Raw genomic sequence first — 18,977 nt, forward strand, 5'->3', positions numbered from 1 at the left:
AGTATGAAGCCTTCAAGATGGAGGATGATGAAGACATTGAAAAGATGTTTTCAAGATTTCAAACTCTGACTGCTGGATTGAGAGTTCTCGACAAAGGCTACACCAAGGCTGATCATGTGAAGAAGATCATCAGAAGTTTGCCTAGAAGATGGGGCCCAATGGTGACTGCATTCAAGATTGCGAAGAATCTGAATGAAGTTTCTTTGGAAGAGCTTATCAGTGCCTTGAGAAGCCATGAAATTGAGCTGGACGCAAACGAGCCTCAGAAGAAAGGTAAGTCTATTGCATTAAAATCTAATATTAAAAAATGCACTAACGCTTTTCAGGCCAGAGAAGAAGATCCTGAAGAATCAGAATCTGAAGAAGAAGATGAACTGTCCATGATCTCCAGAAGGGTGAACTGACTCTGGAAGAGCAAGCAAAGGAAGTTCAGAGGCTTCAGAAGTTCAAAGAGATTTGAACGTGGAGAATCTTCTGGTGACAGAAGATCTGACAAGAAGAAGGCTGTCTGCTATGAGTGCAATGAGCCTGGACATTACAAGAACGAGTGTCCGAAACTTCAGAAGGAGAATCCCAAGAAGAAGTTTCATAAGAAGAAAGGTCTTATGGCAACATGGGATGATTCTGAATCAGAATCAGGATCAGACTCTGAAGGAGAGCAGGCAAACTTTGCGCTGATGGCGACAGAAGATGATGGATCAGAATCTACATCAGAATCAGATTCTGAAGAGGTATTTTCTGAACTATCTAGAGAAGAGTTAGTTTCCAGTCTAACAGAGCTTCTTGAATTAAAAGCTCATCTTAGTATCAAATACAAAAAGCTGAAAAAGCAATTTGAATTTGAAACTAAGAAGCTTGAGTTGGAAAATTCTGAATTAAAAGAAAAAGTTTTAAAATTATCCAATAATGTTGGATCTCCTTCTGATTCAGAAAAATCCACTCCCAGTCTGAATCATATTCTGAAAGAATATGATTTAAGTTTCAGGAAGTTCTTATCTAGAAGTATTGGCAGAAGTCAGCTAGCTTCTATGATATATGCTGTGTCTGGGAACAAGAGAGTTGGCATTGGTTTTGAGGGTGAAATCCCATACAAGCTTGAATCTGTGGATGATATGAAAATATCATACAAGCCTCTGTATAACCAATTTAAATTTGGCCACTCCCATGATATTAAGCACACATCACATGCACAAAGTTTTCACATAACACGCACCAAGAAGCATGTGACACAACCTAAGAAATATCATGGAACTCATAATAAGGAATATCATGCTGTTCCTCCTGTTAAATATTTTGCTAAAACCAAGTTCAATCAGAACTTGAGAAGAACTAACAAGAAAGGACCCAAGAAATTGTGGGTACCTAAGGAAAAGATTATTCCTATTGCAGATATCCTTGGCGGAAAATAGGACAAAAAGCAAAATGTCATGGTACCTGGACTCTGGGTGCTCGCGACACATGACGGGAAGAAGGTCTACATTCCAAGACCTGGTGCTTAAACCAGGTGGAGAAGTCAAGTTTGGAGGAGATCAGAAGGGCAAAATCATTGGCTCTGGAACCATAAGTCTTGGTAACTCTCCTTCCATAACTAATGTACTTCTTGTAGAAGGATTAACGCATAACTTATTGTCCATAAGTCAATTAAGTGACAATGGTTATGATATAATCTTCAATCAAAAGTCTTGCAAGGCTGTAAGTCAGAAGGATGGCTCAATCCTATTTACAGGCAAGAGGAAGAACAACATTTATAAGATTGATCTTTCTGATCTTGAGAAGCAGAAGGTGACTTGTCTTATGTCTGTTTCTGAAGAGCAATGGGTCTGGCACAGAAGGTTAGGTCATGCTAGTTTGAGAAAGATTTCTCAGATTAACAAACTAAATCTAGTCAGAGGACTCCCAAATCTTAAATACAAATCAGATGCTCTTTGTGAAGCATGTCAGAAGGGCAAGTTCTCCAGACCTGCATTCAAGTCTAAGAATGTTGTTTCTACCTCAAGGCCGTTAGAACTCTTGCACATTGATCTGTTTGGCCCAGTCAAAACAGCATCTGTCAGAGGGAAGAAATATGGATTAGTCATCGTTGATGATTATAGCCGCTGGACTTGGGTAAAGTTCTTGAAACACAAGGATGAGTCTCATTCAGTGTTCTTTGAATTCTGCACTCAGATTCAATCTGAGAAAGAGTGCAAGATCATAAAGGTCAGAAGTGATCATGGTGGTGAATTTGAGAACAAATTCTTTGAGGAGTTCTTCAAAGAAAATGGTATTGCCCATGATTTCTCTTGTCCTAGAACTCCACAGCAAAATGGAGTTGTAGAGCGAAAGAATAGGACTCCACAAGAAATGGCCAGAACCATGATCAATGAAACCAATATGGCTAAGCATTTCTGGGCAGAAGCAATTAACACTGCGTGTTATATTCAGAATAGAATCTCTATCAGACCTATTCTAAATAAGACTCCTTATGAATTGTGGAAGAACAGAAAGCCCAACATTTCATATTTCCATCCTTTTGGATGTGTATGTTTTATTCTGAATACTAAAGATCATCTTGGTAAGTTTGATTCTAAAGCACAAAAGTGTTTCCTTCTTGGATATTCTGAACGCTCTAAAGGCTACAGAGTATACAATACTGAAACATTGATTGTAGAAGAATCAATCAATATCAGGTTTGATGATAAGCTTGGTCTTGAAAAACCAAAGCAGTTTGAGAATTTTGCAGATTTTGATATTGATATATCAGAAGTTGAAGTATCAAGAAGCAAAGCTGCAGAAGCTGGCAGTCTCAGGAGCAATGAATCAGAAGATCAAGTTGCTGCATCTTTAGAGAATCTGAGAATCTCTGAAGAACCTACAGTCAGAAGATCACCTAGACTTGCTTCAGCTCATTCAGAAGATGTGATCCTTGGAAAGAAAGATGATCCCATCAGAACAAGGGCATTCCTCAAGAACAATGCAGAATGTCAATTAGGTCTTGTTTCTTTCATCGAGCCAACTTCTGTTGATCAAGCTCTAGAAGATCCAGACTGGATAATTGCCATGCAAGAAGAACTAAATCATTTTACAAGGAATGATGTATGGGACTTGGTTCCTAGACCAAAAGGATTTAACATCATCGGTACTAAGTGGGTTTTCAGAAACAAGCTAAGTAAGAAAGGTGAAGTGGTAAGAAACAAAGCCAGACTGGTTGCTCAGGGTTATAGTCAGCAAGAAGGGATTGATTATACAGAAACCTTTGCACCAGTGGCCAGGTTAGAATCTATTCGTCTATTAATTTCTTTTGCCACTCAACACAACATCACTCTTTATCAGATGGATGTTAAGAGTGCCTTCTTAAATGGTTACATAGATGAAGAAGTTTATGTCCATCAACCTCCTGGTTTTGAAGACTCCATGTCTCCAAATCATGTTTTTAAATTAAAGAAATCATTATACGGATTGAAACAAGCTCCCAGAGCTTGGTATGAACGTTTGAGTTCTTTCCTTCTGGAAAATGGTTTCTTTAGAGGAAAAGTGGACACTACTCTCTTTTGTAAAACATTTAAAAAGGATATTTTAATTTGTCAAATATATGTTGATGATATTATCTTTGGAACATCTAATGCTACACTTGGAAAGGAGTTTGCTGAGTCTATGCAGGCTGAATTTGAAATGAGCATGATGGGAGAACTCAAGTATTTCCTTGGGATTCAAATCAACCAAACTTCCGATGGAACCTATGTTCATCAAACGAAGTATGTGAAAGAACTTCTGAAGAAGTTTAATCTTTCTGAAAGCAAAGAAGCCAAAACTCCTATGCATCCAACATGTGTACTGGGTAAGGATGAGGTAAGTAAGAAGGTAGATCAGAAGTTGTACAGAGGTATGATTGGATCTCTTCTATATCTAACTGCTTCTAGACCTTACATTCTCTTTAGTGTTTGTTTGTGTGCTCGATTCCAATCAGATCCAAGAGAATCTCATTTAACAGCGGTTAAGAGAATTCTAAGGTATCTGAAAGGTACTACTAATGTTGGTTTAGTTTACAGAAGATCTAAAGATTACAACTTAGTAGGATTCTGTGATGCTGACTATGCTGAAGATAGAATAGAAAGAAAGAGCACTTCTGGAAGTTGTCAATTTCTTGGAAGTCATCTGATCTCATGGTATAGCAAGAAGCAAGCTACTATTGCCCTCTCAACAACAGAAGCAGAATATGTTGCTGCTGCTGGTTGTAGCACACAAATGCTCTGGATGAGAAGTCAGCTGGAAGATTATCAGATATATGAGAGTAACATTCCTATTTTCTGTGATAATACTTCTGCTATATGTTTATCTAAGAATCCTATTTTACATTCAAAAGCTAAACATATTGAGATTAAACATCATTTCATAAGGGACTATGTTCAGAAGGGTGTTATATCTTTAAACTTTGTGGATACAGACCATCAATGGGCTGATATCTTTACAAAACCCCTTGCTGAAGATAGGTTTAAGTTCATTCTGAAGAATATCAGTATGGATCTATGCCCAGAATGAGAAGATGAGAAGATCTTATGTATGAGTATCTTCTGAAATGAAATTGGATATTTTTTTATAAGAAGTTCTGATTGAAATCAATTAGAAATTGTGATTCAGTTATTACTAACGTTTCATTGTCTAAGTTGATTCAGAATCTCTTTAAAAGCAAAACAGCTGTAACTGGCTATCCAGATGGTAAACACGTGTTCACTATTTCTGGACAAGCGTGCGTGCAGTTGAGGGGACGTCTACTTAGGTAACTGTGCAAATCTCGTCTTTTGTCATTATTATCTCTCCTCACGTCACGTAACATTAAATGCCATTCATCATTTCTTTTATTGTTCTTTTCGTTTTTATATCAGTCAAACGTTTCCCTTCCCTAGAACGTTTTCCTTCCCCACATTCCCTCTATTTATTTCTCCATTTCTTTGCATTCTTCAATCAATCTTTGCGCTCCCTCTCTCTTTCTCTCACTTTTCTATGAATATCGTTTGCGAAAACCCTAAGTTCATTCTTCATCGATCTAGCATTCATCATGAATCTTTCGCCCAGTTCCCTTCATCAAAACTTTAAACCAGTTGAAGAAACTAAGTCTCAACAGTGGCTGATCTATTTGAATAGAACGGATGGAAGGGTTAATCGGTTACAGGATGAGAAACATATCTCGGGATGGCATTCCAAGTTTTTCTCAAGTCAGATCTCTTCTTTGATGATGTTATCAACATTTGTCCAAAGGAAGAAGACTTTCTTGAGATATTGGATGAAGTTGGGTTCCATAAGGACTTAACTTCTATGTTAAGGGAAAGCCCATATGAGAATACGCTCTCTCCTGGTGAACTGTTCTCAGTTCCTCCTTTGTATTCATTTACTTCTTTCTCTGGGAGCTGCTCAAGCATGCAGAGTTTCAAGATTTGATGACCAAGCAAGAGCAAGAACATCGCTGGGATTCATGATATGCTGGCTTAGATTAGGACTAGGCTAGGGTTGTAGTCTTTGTGTCCTTGTAGTTTTCTTTGCTTGTTGCACTTATGTATCAGCATACATCTTTTGTAATCCTACTTGGTTAATCAATGAAAAGCTTATTTTGCATAACTCTTGTACTTCCGCTTTTTATCAATGATTATTTATGTTTCTTTCCTTTTGTCTCTTGCTTTACATCTGAATCTTTTTATGCTTTTTGATGTTATGACAAAAAGGGGGAGAAATATATGATAAATGATCTGATTAATATTATCAGTTACCGAGTAAAAAGACCCCACATTTACTAACAGAAGCTGCAAGCTTCATATGTTTTTAAGTTGTGTTGTTGCAGGAATCGAAGATTCAAGATCAACATAAGAAGCAACGAGATAAGCAACGAGATGATGAAGCAACTCTTTAGAGAATCAAGCTCTTGGATTCTTGAAGCAAGCTGAGTGCAAGGAAGCTTCAGAATCAGAAGCAAGAAGGAAGAATGATCAGAAATTCTGATAATAGAATATGATCCAAATCATTGTCTATTTGCTCTGATACATTGTCTATTGGATCTGATATATTCTATATGGCTTATATGGCTCTGATACATATTTTGTGTTCTGATACGCATCTTATGTTCTAACTCATTCATGCTGACTTTTGTCGTTTAGTTTTGTTCTGTAACATTTCAGGATGTAGAAATGCTCTGATGATGCTCTGGTACATTCAACAATGTTCTGATACAATCTAGCATGAAGAGATGTAAGAAGAAATTCAAAGCTCTGAAGCTATCCGAGGGAAGCAGAAATCAGAAGCTGTGAATGTTCTAAAGATCCAGAAAACTCAAGTTCTGAAGCTGTCCTAAATGGAAGCATGAATCAGAAGCTGTGAATGTTCTGAAGATCAAAGAAATTCAAGTTCTGAAGCTGTCCTAAATGGAAGCATGAATCAGAAGCTGTGAATGTTCTGAAGATCAAAGAAATTCAAGTTCTGAAGCTGTCCTAAATGGAAGCAGGAATCAGAAGCTGTGAGTGTTCTAGGGATCTAAAGAAATTCAAGTTCTGAAGCTGTCCAATGGAAGCAGAAGTCAGAAGCTATGAATTATCAGAAGACAGAAGCTTATGTGATCGTCTCTACCGAAATAATCAGGGAAGTCTTTTATTATTAAAGTTCTTCGAGTATTTATTTCAGGGGGAGATTATTCATCTCAGGGGGAGATTGTTAATCTCAGGGGGAGACATATTCACATGCTTATGCTATAGCTGTGTAATTTGTCTTTAGCCGTCTGCTCTTTCTGATCGCAAATTCATATCATTTATATATGTTTTTGTCATCATCAAAAAGGGGGAGATTGTTAGAACAAGATTTGTTCTGATCAATATTCTTAGTTTTGATGATAACAAGGATATGAATTTTGTGTGAGATAATGTGGTACTCTAATACATTGCAATTTCCATTTCAGGAAATATATATAAAGAGTATGCACAAATCAGCACTCAGAAGCTTTGTCTCAGAAGGTTCAGCATGCAACATCAGAACATGGTCTGGCAAGACATCAGAAGATGGTCAAGGCAGAATCAGAACATGGGTCTATGAAAGCATCAGAAGAACTTGAGATCAGAAGCAGAAGCACTGAAGTTCTCATGGTATCACGCTCAGAAGCACTTCAAGGTCAGAAGACAAGAAGATGCTATGCACCAAGCTGTTTGACTCTGATGATATTCAAATATTATAATCAAACATCAGATCAGAAGAAAGTACAGGTGGCAGGCTACGCTGACTGACAAAAGGAACATTGGAAGCTATTAAAGGCAACGTCAATAGACACAGCGTGAACAAGGCTCGAGGTAGTTGACAAAAGCGTGAAACATTAAATGCAAAGCTGTACGGAACACGCAAAGCATTAAATGCGCCCAACGGTCATCTTCTCAAACGCCTATAAATATGAAGTTCTGATGAGAAGCAAGGTTAACCAATCCTGAACAAAATTATTCTGAAAGACTTGCTGAAACGCTGTTCAAATTCAAAGCTCAGAAACTTCATCTTCATCAAAGCTCACTACATTGCTGTTGTAATATATTAGTGAGATTAAGCTTAAACGTTAAGAGAAATATCACTGTTGTGATTATAGCTTTTAAGAAGCATTGTAAAACTCTTATTTGATTACATTAATTTGTAAGTAACTAGAGTGATCAAGTGTTGATCAGGATACTCTAGGAAGTCTTAGCTTGTGTCTAAGCAGTTGTAATTAGAGTGATCACGTGGTGGTCAGGATACTCTAAGAAAGTCTTAGCTTGTGTCTAAGCATTTGTTCCTGGAGTGATCAGGTTTTGATCAGGATACTCTAGAAGACTTAGTCGTGGGCTAAGTGGAAAACCATTGTAATCTGTTGCGATTAGTGGATTAAATCCTCAGGTGAGGTAAATCACTCCGTGGGGGTGGACTGGAGTAGTTTAGTTAACAACGAACCAGGATAAAAATAACTGTGCATATTGTTTTTATCGTTCAAGTTTTTAGACTACACTTATTCAAACCCCCCCCCCTTTCTAAGTGTTTTTCTATCCTTCAATTGATTGCGGAGAAAGTTATGACTAATGAGTATTTTTTGCAACAAAATAGGTGGCCTATTTTTTCTTGTATATAATGCTTTATGAGATATGGTTGTTTCTCACGACGGTCGTATTGATTTCTAGGGTTGTTTATGGTAGTGGTCGTGAAAATTCACTCAATAATAAAAATTTATTCAAATTGAATCAAATTATTTTAATTTATTAAAAATCAAACCCTATCAATATTATTAATTTAGTGTAAAAATTCACTCAAATTGAATCAAATTGTTTTAATTTTTCAAAAATCAAACCCTATCAAAATTATTAGTTTTGTATATTATTTTAAAATTTTGAACCACACCGAATCGTTGAAGGACAAAAATTTTTAAACCAAATCGTTTATTAAAGAACTGAATCGTTAAACTGTTAAGTTATTTTTTTAATTTAAAAAAAAAATTTGTTTTAAGTATTTTTCATTTTTAGTTTTAGTTCGATTCAATTTCAGAATTGTGAATTTTTTTTTTGAATAACCAGATTTAAAAAAAAAAAAAACAAGTTTTTCAAAAAAATTACACAAATGTCAATTTTTTTTTTTTTAAATTAACACGTTGTCGCCAGGGGGGTGGCGACAACACTTAAAGCCCAATGATGTCACCAATGGGCCTGGCGAATATGTACAAATGCATAGTGTTGTCGCCACCCCCTGGCGACAACACCCCCCTTTATTTATTTTTTTCAAATTTTTTTATATATTTTTTTTAGCTGTTTTTTTTCCCAATTTTTTTATATTATTTTTTTTAGCTGCATCCAGCTGTCCGGGTCGCCTCCTTGGGTGACGACAACACTTAATATTTTTGCCTATATATAGCAGCTCATCATGCAATCAATATTCATTATTTTCTCCTTCAATTTTTCCATTTTCACTTCACATTATTGATCATGTCTCGCATAAGGCCGCAGTCATGGGAACGAACATCATCCAGTTGTCCTGTGCCGGCGCCGGAATATAAGAGATGTTATGGGCATGTAATTTTTTCCCCGGTCAAACCCCCTATGGCGGTGACGTTCTGGAACATCCACGACTTCAACAACCTGAAGCGGACTCTGATGGCACAGTTAGAAGGGGAGTACAGTCCTGGGGAAGAAATAAAAAGGATTTAGAGGCTTAGAACAAGGGTGTCGCTTAGGACCGGAGAGACGATCCGTTGGTGGGTTGATGTGAAAATCGACCTTGATACTGAACAAATAATGGATGGAACAGATGACATTGTTTTAACCGTTATAATTTCCTAGATTTTAGTTGTTTGTTATGTTGTTTGTTATGTTGTTTGTTGTGTTGTTATGTTATTAGGTAGAAATTTATTTCTAGTCTTAGTGTTTGTTGTTTGTTGTGTTGTTTGTTGTGTTGTTCTAACCCATCTAATTAATAAAAAAAGTCCATTTCATTGAAAAAGTAAATTACAAATATCATTGCAACTAAAAACTATGTTGTGGAGCTAGATCCACGAGTGAGACAATTGTTCTTATTATGTCCTACCTCACGACAAATACTACACTTCCTCTGCATTTTTTCAGTGGCATCCATCTCGGTTCTAATATGCCTGCTGTTTGGTCGTCCGTTTTTATTCTGACGCATTAAATCGTTATGCCAAACTGTTTCCCCCTCGTACACAGGCCAATATGCCTCCATCGCTACCACTGGAAAGTAATTGTCGTATACGTTGAGCAACGTTGATACCTTGTAAATTTCTGATACCAAAGATAATGCATCAAAGTGAGTATGTGAACATGCTGCAATGACATGGAAGCAAGGCATGCGATATGCTTGAAATTGGCCACGGTCGCACCAACGATCTGGGATTGAGACGCAATACTGTTGTCTTGGTAGCCCCTGGTTGTGGTCAATTGTTTCTTTTACACTGAAGGTGTGGCCGTGACGGTCAAACTCTGTCACTCGATGAGTGTTACCCTTGGCAGATTCTTGTTGTATATATTTCATGCAGACATCGTTGTATACCTGTTGTGTTTGTAACACTGAATTCCACCACTTACCTCTTGTGGCGAACAAGGTTGCCATCCGAAAATACGTAGCACTAACCAAAGCAGTTACAGGTAGGTTTTGTATGCCTTTGAAAACCCCGTTCATTGATTCCACAAGATTTGTAGTCATGTGACCCCACCTAGCCCCATCGCCGTATGACCTAGTCCATCTCGCTCTGTCAATGTTGTCAATCCACCTCCCTGCATCTGGATTTGTCAACGCTATTTCTCGGCGGTAATATTGAAATCCAGGTTGGTTTAAGGCATACCCCGCGTTCACCAAGTGGTTCTTCAAAAATTTATCTTTGATCTCTCTCATAAAATTTTGTGCTATATGCCTAATACAGTAGACATGCTTAGACGGGGGGTTGTGCCAACCATATGCCGGATTGTTGTATGCGCTGTCAATAGAAGCGTGCCTGTCCGAAATCAAACAAAGATCAGATTGTGGAGCAACTCTAGCTCGAAGATTCTTCAGAAATAAACTCCAAGCAGCAGGTGTTTCTCCTTCTACCAGAGCAAAGGCTATTGGAAAAATGTTGCTATTTCCATCCTGCGCGACCGCCATCAGCAATGTTCCCTTGTATTTCCCATACAACCAGGTTCCATCAATTTGAATAATCGGCTTGCAAAAACCAAAACCGATGATGCATGGTCGAAACGCACAGAACAGTCTATGGAAGATTCCATTACCTTCGAGAGGGGTTCCGTCTTGGGATTGTGCCGGCAATGTCTCCAATATAGTAACAGTCCCAGGTGAATACAATTGCAGTGCTGCCAGGTAGCGAGGAAGTTGTTGGTATGATTCCTCCCAGTTGCCGTAGACTTTTTCAATTGCTTTCTGCTTCACTAACCAAGCCTTTCTGTACGAAGGTCTGTATTTGAACACAGAAACGCAATGAGAAATAATCGTCTTAACCTTCAGTGATGGGTCAGTTTCAACGAGCGGAATGATGGTATGACATATCATGTCATGACTTAGTTTCCGATGATCTTGCGCCATATTTGTGTTGACGCAAGTGTGGCCTTGAGAAATCGAACGTATCACCCACGCATTAAATTTCTTCCTGAATGATGCCTTCAGCATGTATCCACACTCCGGGTTTCTGCACAAAATAGTGACTCTCTCTGGATTTGAGCGATCATCTTTAAAATCAACACAATTTGCTAAGTGCCAGTTTTTTATAGCTAACATACAATCATCCTTCGAATGAAACGTGTCACCCTCTTTTAACTCCTCGTCTGACCTCATATATGGATTGTAGAACATATCAGATGATGGCTCGTCCTCTCCCAAATTAAGTGTTGTGAAATGCGCTGGAGGTGAATATGCATGTGTATCCGGTATCGGAACTTGTTCGTCATCTTCGGAATCACGGTTCACCAACTCATCAACGACATCTTCTATTTCAGTTTCTTCATCGACGACATCTTCGGGTTGTTGTTCGTCATCAACAACAGGATCAATAACCTGTGACTGAAAATATTGCGAAGGAACAATTTGTTCAACCACTATGTACAGCTCCAAATAATCATAACCAAAATACTCATGGGTGAGGAACATGTTTTGAACCTCTATGTCAGTCTGTATCTGTGATTGATAAAACTTGACCGAGTTGTTAGGTTCGACTAAGGGTTGTTGGTAAAATATTTGAGAGACTGGTTCTCTAATTTTGGATTCGATTTTCTTTTTTAGATACGAGAAATCCGCTTTTCTATTTAGAGCAAAACGTGTTGAGTTAGTGTTTCTAAATAGAAAACCGTTTGTGTCGCAGTGGTAAGTCTCACCGTTCATGTGAACACGAACTTTGTATTGCGAGGTGGATGCCATAATTTTGATAGGTATTTGTGATAGCTATTTGTGAGAAATATATGTGAACGAAGGAATGTTTGGGAGAAATGTGTTGTATAAAATTGTGAAGTGGTTCATATATATGTAATACATGCAAGAATACATGCAATTATTCAATGCAAGAATCAAACATGACAAGACTAATGCATGCCACTATGGAATCTCGTGTGCCACTATGCATGCATTTATGTCACCTCTTCTTACACAAGCATGCATGCATGCTAGGGAATCTCTTACACACCTATGCTTTTATGGAAGTCGCCAATGGGGGTGGCAACAACATTGTTTCTTTAAGAGTTGTCGCCAATGGGGGTGGCGACTACATTGTAAAAAGGAGTGTTGTCGCCAATGGGGGTGGCGACTTGCTTCGAGGCAAATGTTCAACCATTGCATGCACTTGTCTTGTCACACTTTGCTATGTGTTTTAATTATTCATTGCATGTTTTTTTGGCTATAAATAGGACCCCAAACTTGTTCATTTTCATCATCACCAAACAAATTTCATAGCAAACATCAGAGCAACTAGTTTATAACTCCTGCAAACATGTCTCTGCTAACTATGGGTCAAGAGCATCGAGGAACCATAGCAAACATCGCCGCATACGTAAGTTTTAGTAAACTTAATTTATTTATGGTCTAAACATTTAATTTTTTTAATTAAGTTTACTAATTTCAAACATTCAAATACTTATGGTTCATCATTTTTTTATAGGATTTCACGAGATTTAGGACCCGTGCGAAACCGATGAATGCTCCCGACCCATGGATTGTGTCTTATGTTGAACGTGCGGGATTTGGGAAAGTAATGAATTTAATACATACCTCAATTGATACCAAGTTTATATTAGCGTTGTGTGAGCGCTGGAGGCCCGAGACTCATACTTTTCACCTTCCAACGGGTGAATGTACCGTCACGCTAGAGGACGTGTACATGTTATTGGGTCTCAACACAAATGGAAAAGTTGTGTTTGGAAATGTCCAACAACCCAATGCTCTGTGCGTCGAAATGTTGGGTGTAGATTTAATAGAGGGTGAGGGGCGACAAAGAGCTAGGGGCCAAGGTATTAAGCTTGTTGGCCTTCAATTAGCTTATGATGCCCTTAAGTTGGATGAGTTTTCTAGCGAAGAAAATAAACTACAAAAAACTAGAATGTATATTATGTTGTTATTTGGTAGGTTTCTATTTCCCGAAGGCACGGGGAATAGTGTTAATTTTATGTACTTGTGTCTACTTGAGGATATTGATGCAATTAAGACATGTAGTTGGGGTTCGGCGGTGTTCGCATACCTCTATAGCTACTTGTGCAAATGTGCAACAAAGGATAGTTGTACATTTAATGGATGTGAATTCTTGCTACAAGCATGGGGATGGTGGAGAATGCCGATATTAGCCCCTGCAAATCCGCACATTTACGTCTTCCCTTACGCATCAAGGTAACTTAATGATCTTATTTTAATTAGTGTATTTTTTCTATTATTAATTGTAACTATATTGATTTTTATTTTTGGATGTATTTAGGTTTAATGCACTTGGGATGGATTACAGTGTTATGCCTGTAAACAAAATCATTTTTTACCGCCAACTATTGGATCGACTTCGATCTCAAGATGTAATACCACTAAAATCATTTCTAAATATATTTGTAAAATAAACTATCTTCTATAATTTGAAATTAATATTTTTTTTCGTTGCAGTTTATTTGGAGACCGTACTTGGGACTGGACCATGAACCCGAACCTAGAGAGGCTGCTGTTTGGACGGCAAAGTCGCCCATCATACGGTTCACCACTGTGGAGATGCACCAAAGTGACCGTGTGAAGCTCCAATTCGGCATGCATCAAGGTATCCCTGACCCCCCTGAGCATGAGTCTTTGGCACCTTGGCATCTGCAAAAGGTTAGCCAATAGTGATACGTAGAAAATTGGAAGACGTTTGCTAAAGAGCAGCGTAAAATATGGGCTCGCCGTTCCACCACTGTCCTACAATTTCCTGTGGCGCCGGACGAAATGAAACCAACGGCTGAATATGTCAACTGGTACAGAACGGTCACAAATCCCGAAATGTTTGTGTCTGACCCTTTTTATTTGGCAGACCCGCGAGCACAACAACCATATTTTGGAGGACAACAACAACAACAACAAAATTTCCAACAACAACAACCACCACCATATTTCCAACAACAACAACAACAACCACCACCATATTTCCAACATCATCAACCACCACCAAATTTCCAACAACAAAATTACCCACCACAACAACAACAACAAAATTACCAACAACAACCAATAAACCAACAAACACCTATTTACCAACAACTACAACAACAATCCCAACAATACCACCACCAACAACCATTTCAAACTCAACCACAAACTCAACCCCACCACCTACGCTTCCAAGAACTCAATATGGCGAGTTCTTCCAGATCACCACCACTTACCCCCGACATAGGCATACAAGAAGAATACCAGCCATACAACTCATTCGACCAACCAACATCACAATACCCCAACCAACCATTGAAATTCAATACACCACCACAACCAATGTATTTTAACCAAACCGAATCCACCACCAACTTCCAAAGACCAAACTTCGAGGCCGCACCCACTAGGAGAAATTTCAACCCACCTAAACAAAGCTTTGACGGCACCGAGGGCACCAGCCTTTCCTATAGTGGGAATTCTAGAGGTCAAGGACGGCTCACAGATTTTGTAGACCCGGAATGCATTGAGGGGCCGTCGACTCAAACACAAGAGGAACCAAATAGAGGGGGGCATCGTTGCAGGAATAGGGGAGCACTCCCAACTCGTGAACCTTTGACACGAGTTATTAGACAACCTGAGTGCGGATCGTACCATGGTCCACGCGGCGGACAATAGAAATTTAATTATTATAATTATTAATGTATTTTGTGTTGTTTTTAATTTTAATGTACTTTTTTAATTATGATTAATGGTTAATGTATTTGGTACTTTTTTATTTATTGATATTATTTTCTCAAACTAAAAATATATTGGGAAAAAAAACAGCTAAAAAAAAATATATAAAAAAATGAAAAAATAAAAATAAAGGGGGGTGTTGTCGCCGGGGGGTGGCGACAACACCTGTTTTTTTAATGTATTCGCCAGGCCCAATGGCGACAATGTTATGGGCTAAGTGTTGTCGCCACCCCCCTGGCGACAACGTGTTAATTTTAAAAAAAGTTTGACATTTGTGTAATTTTTTTTGAAAAACTTGTTATTTTTGAAATTTTTTTTAAAAATCTGGTTATTCAAAAAAAAAAATTCTAGAATTGTTTGTGCATTTTATGGTTTAGTTCATTAACCAAACATAATGATTCAATTATTATAACTTCAATTCATTTCGGTTCGACAATTTAATTCAATTTTTAGATTTTTTACAGTCTTATTGATTTTAATATTATTTTGGGATATTATATGATAGTTCAAATAAGACTATTTTACGATAAATATCAGTTTGTCTGATATCGTATTTCTCTAAAATTGTCTAACAATAGCAAAATAATTTTTTGATTTTATTTTCGGTATAACTATAATTTAACTTTTAATTTTATAATGACAAAATTACAAATTCTTTCCTATAATTGGAATTTTTAAAGAGAAAGTTGCAAACCCTCGAAACTGAAATTTTAAAGGAGAAAATTGCAAATCCTCCTTCAATTGCAGCTTTTGAATGGAAATATTACAAACTCTCTCAATAATTTTTGAACTGAAAAATTGCAAATTCCCTCAACAAACTATTTTTGAACCGAAAACTTGCAAATTCCCTCAACAAACTATTTTTTAACAGAAAAATAGAAAAATTTCTCAACAAATTATTTTTAAAAAATAGAAAACCCTCTCTACCCAAATCCTCAATACACCCGAAAAGACTAAATTTTGTTGTTGTGCAGAAAACTCAAAGTAACTATCACTATTTATCACTATATATATTAATACTCAAATTTATTTTTTTCGTACTACCCGGTGTGGGGCTGAGATGAATATACTATTTAACCCAACAAATCCTCCATTCATTCAAAGTCTCACATATCTTCCTTTACTTCATCTTGAAAACGATCATTATAATTATAATGATTAGCCACATTTATTCTTCAAAAAAATTCTTCTTTCTCCCTTATAAGAATTTTTGTTACTCTTTCTTTTTCGCTTGATTGAAATTTTTTTGTGACTTTTTCTTCTTCCCTCGATCAAAACCAGACTTTGATATCAATTGTTGGGAAAAAAAGAAAGTAAGAAATTTATGCGCGCAGAAGCATACCCATAAAAGAAGAAAAGAAGCGAAAAAATTATAAATAAAACTCAAAAATTATAATTCAACTTCTAATTTTACAATGACAAAATTACAAAGTCTCTCATATAATTGCAATTTTAAGGAGAATATTGCAAACCATCCAAACTGCAATTTTTAAGGATAAAATTGCAATTTTTAAAGTGTTGAGTGGTTTGAAAGACTTAGGATACCCAACAGTGGAGAACTTGTGGTATCATGATGCAGTTGACATTAATGAGATTGTTCCATTGAAAGATAACATGGGTGCAAAGAGGATAGAAATCATTGCATTGGTTATTATGAATGTGCTTTTTTACGTTATTCATCCACTGTTACAACCTGATATCATTGAAAAGCCAATTCATTCACTTGAGTATAATATTGTAGGAACCAATGAAAAAGAAGAAGAATGTGTAGTATTAGAAAATGACAAAGTATGGAATGATATGCAAAAGGATAATTTGGATGAAATGAATAATGTAGTAAAAGACATATTAGAGGAATTGAATAATGGATTAAAACGCAAGTTAGATGGGACCACTAAATTTGTTGAAGAGAGTAATGAGGAAGGGACTACTATTGTAGAACAAGATTTTGTTGTTAAAGGGACCACTGAGTTGAATCAGAGAGTGGATGAGGGACTTGAATGTAGCCAACAAGAAAAAAAAATGAGTTGACTATAACCATAAGGAAGATGTTGGAATTGACTTGAACCATGAACTGGATGAGGGATCTAACTGCCATGAGGAAGAAGTGGAAGGAATGGACTGTAACCAAGAGGAAGATATTGGCTTTGAATTGAATGAGGTAGTGGATGAGATACTTTACTACAACCAGAAAGAAGATGAGTGGCTTAATTTTAACCAGAAGGAAAATGTTGCCTTTGGCTTCAATCAAGCAGTGGATGAGGGACTTGACTTCATCCAGGAAGAAGAAGAAGAGGGACTTGATTGTAACCAAGAAACTAGTGGTGCTAGTGAAGATAGTGTTTTGGAAGTAAAATTTGAGGATTCAGATGATGATATTGGAAATTGATGAAGATATTTCAATTGAAGAAGCATTAGAAGAGGAAACACGGGAGGATCAAGGTAAACAAAATAGGAAAGGAAAAGGTAAATTTAAAGGGAAAGGAAATGGTATGGGTAAGGGTAAAGGGAAGGGGAAAGGAAAAAGTAAAGGGAAAAGAAAAAGGAAGGTGGGAAGACCAAGTAAACAAAGTAATCAGATTAATGAAGGGAGTGGTTTGCATGATGGTGTGAATGTAGAGGATGTGCCAAAGGAGAATTTTAAAGGAATGAGTGACATTGATAAATATAACAGTGATGAGATGCCTAATGAGTATGACCTTGAAGATAAAAGTATTACATAGATTGATTTTCAAACCTTCAAGATTCTAAGAATAATGGAAGATTATAAGTGGGAAGTAGACATATATTTTTCTAGAGAGCGGGATTTTAAGGAGGGATGAGAAAATATGTTATTCATTCTGGAAGGAATCTGAAATTTAAGAAAAATGATAACAAGTGGATGAGATTGATATGCAAGGCAAGTTGTCAATGGGAGGCTTACTGGGCAAAAATACCACAAGAAGAGACTTGGCAATTGAGAAAAATAGTTGACAAACATATATGTAATCAGTGGCGGAGCCACGTAGGTACAGGGGAAGGCCATGGCCACCCCTTTTATTTATTTTTTTTATAATTTTTTTAGATAGAGGAAAGTACTAAAATACTCTCATTTTGAGTCAAAATTCATTCCTTTTTTTATTTTCCTTCACTCTTTCACGAAAGAAGCGATTCACGAAAGAAAGAAGCGATTCACGAAAACGAAATGACTACTTCCATCTATCCATCGAGCGGACGTTGCCGACTTGCTGCCGCGGTTTCCAGAGAAATCATTGCAATATTCTCAAATAAAAAAGGTCTTCTTATTCCTTTGTTAATTTTGTATTTTTAGGGTTTTCATCTTCTTCTTCTTTGAAAATGGTTAGATTAATCATTAAGGGGTGCTGAAAATTGGTTTTAGATTTCTTTTCAGATTTCTCTGTATTGTGTTTTTCGGGGTACTTACTGAGACATTTTCTGGATTTCTAAAATGTTGAATTTGTGATTTAGGGATTTCTAAAATGTTAGATGTTAGTTTTTTTTTTAATGTTGAAACCTGATTGTAATTAGAACCTGATTTTGGGCGATTGTGTATTATTTTTTTTGTAATTTTGGAACTTGATTAAATTTAGTTAAAAGATGAAATACTGTTTTATTTTGTTCTTTTATGTGTAATTTGTGATTGTTAATTGCAGTTTGAATGATAATTTTATTAAGAATGAAAGTATTAGATTTAGAGAGAAAAGCTTGATAGAACAAAGATTGTAAAGTCTCAAGTTTGAGTGATTGTAACTAAAATTGAAGTCGCAATACTGTAGTGATAATTTTTGCCTCAAGTCTCAAGTATCAGTATCAATACTGTAGTGATAATTTTTGCCATTTTATTATGTTTCATTTTATTATGTGTGATAATTTTTTCATGTGTGATAAGTTTTTCCATTTTATTATGTGTGATAATTTTTTCTCTATGTGTGATAATTTTTTACATTTTATTATGTTTCATTTTTTCATCAGAAAAGTAAAGATGAATAATAGAAAAATTGATTCTTTTTTCAAGAGGAAAGCATGTGAAATTGAAAGAGAGGAGAGAGATGAAGAAATTATAATCCCGACATCTGAACCTGAAACAATTCTTGAGATTTCAAGAATTGAAGAGCATCATGGGTTTGAAAATTTTT

This window comes from Vicia villosa, linkage group LG3 (assembly GCF_029867415.1).
Source record: "Vicia villosa cultivar HV-30 ecotype Madison, WI linkage group LG3, Vvil1.0, whole genome shotgun sequence".
NCBI lineage: Eukaryota > Viridiplantae > Streptophyta > Magnoliopsida > Fabales > Fabaceae > Vicia > Vicia villosa.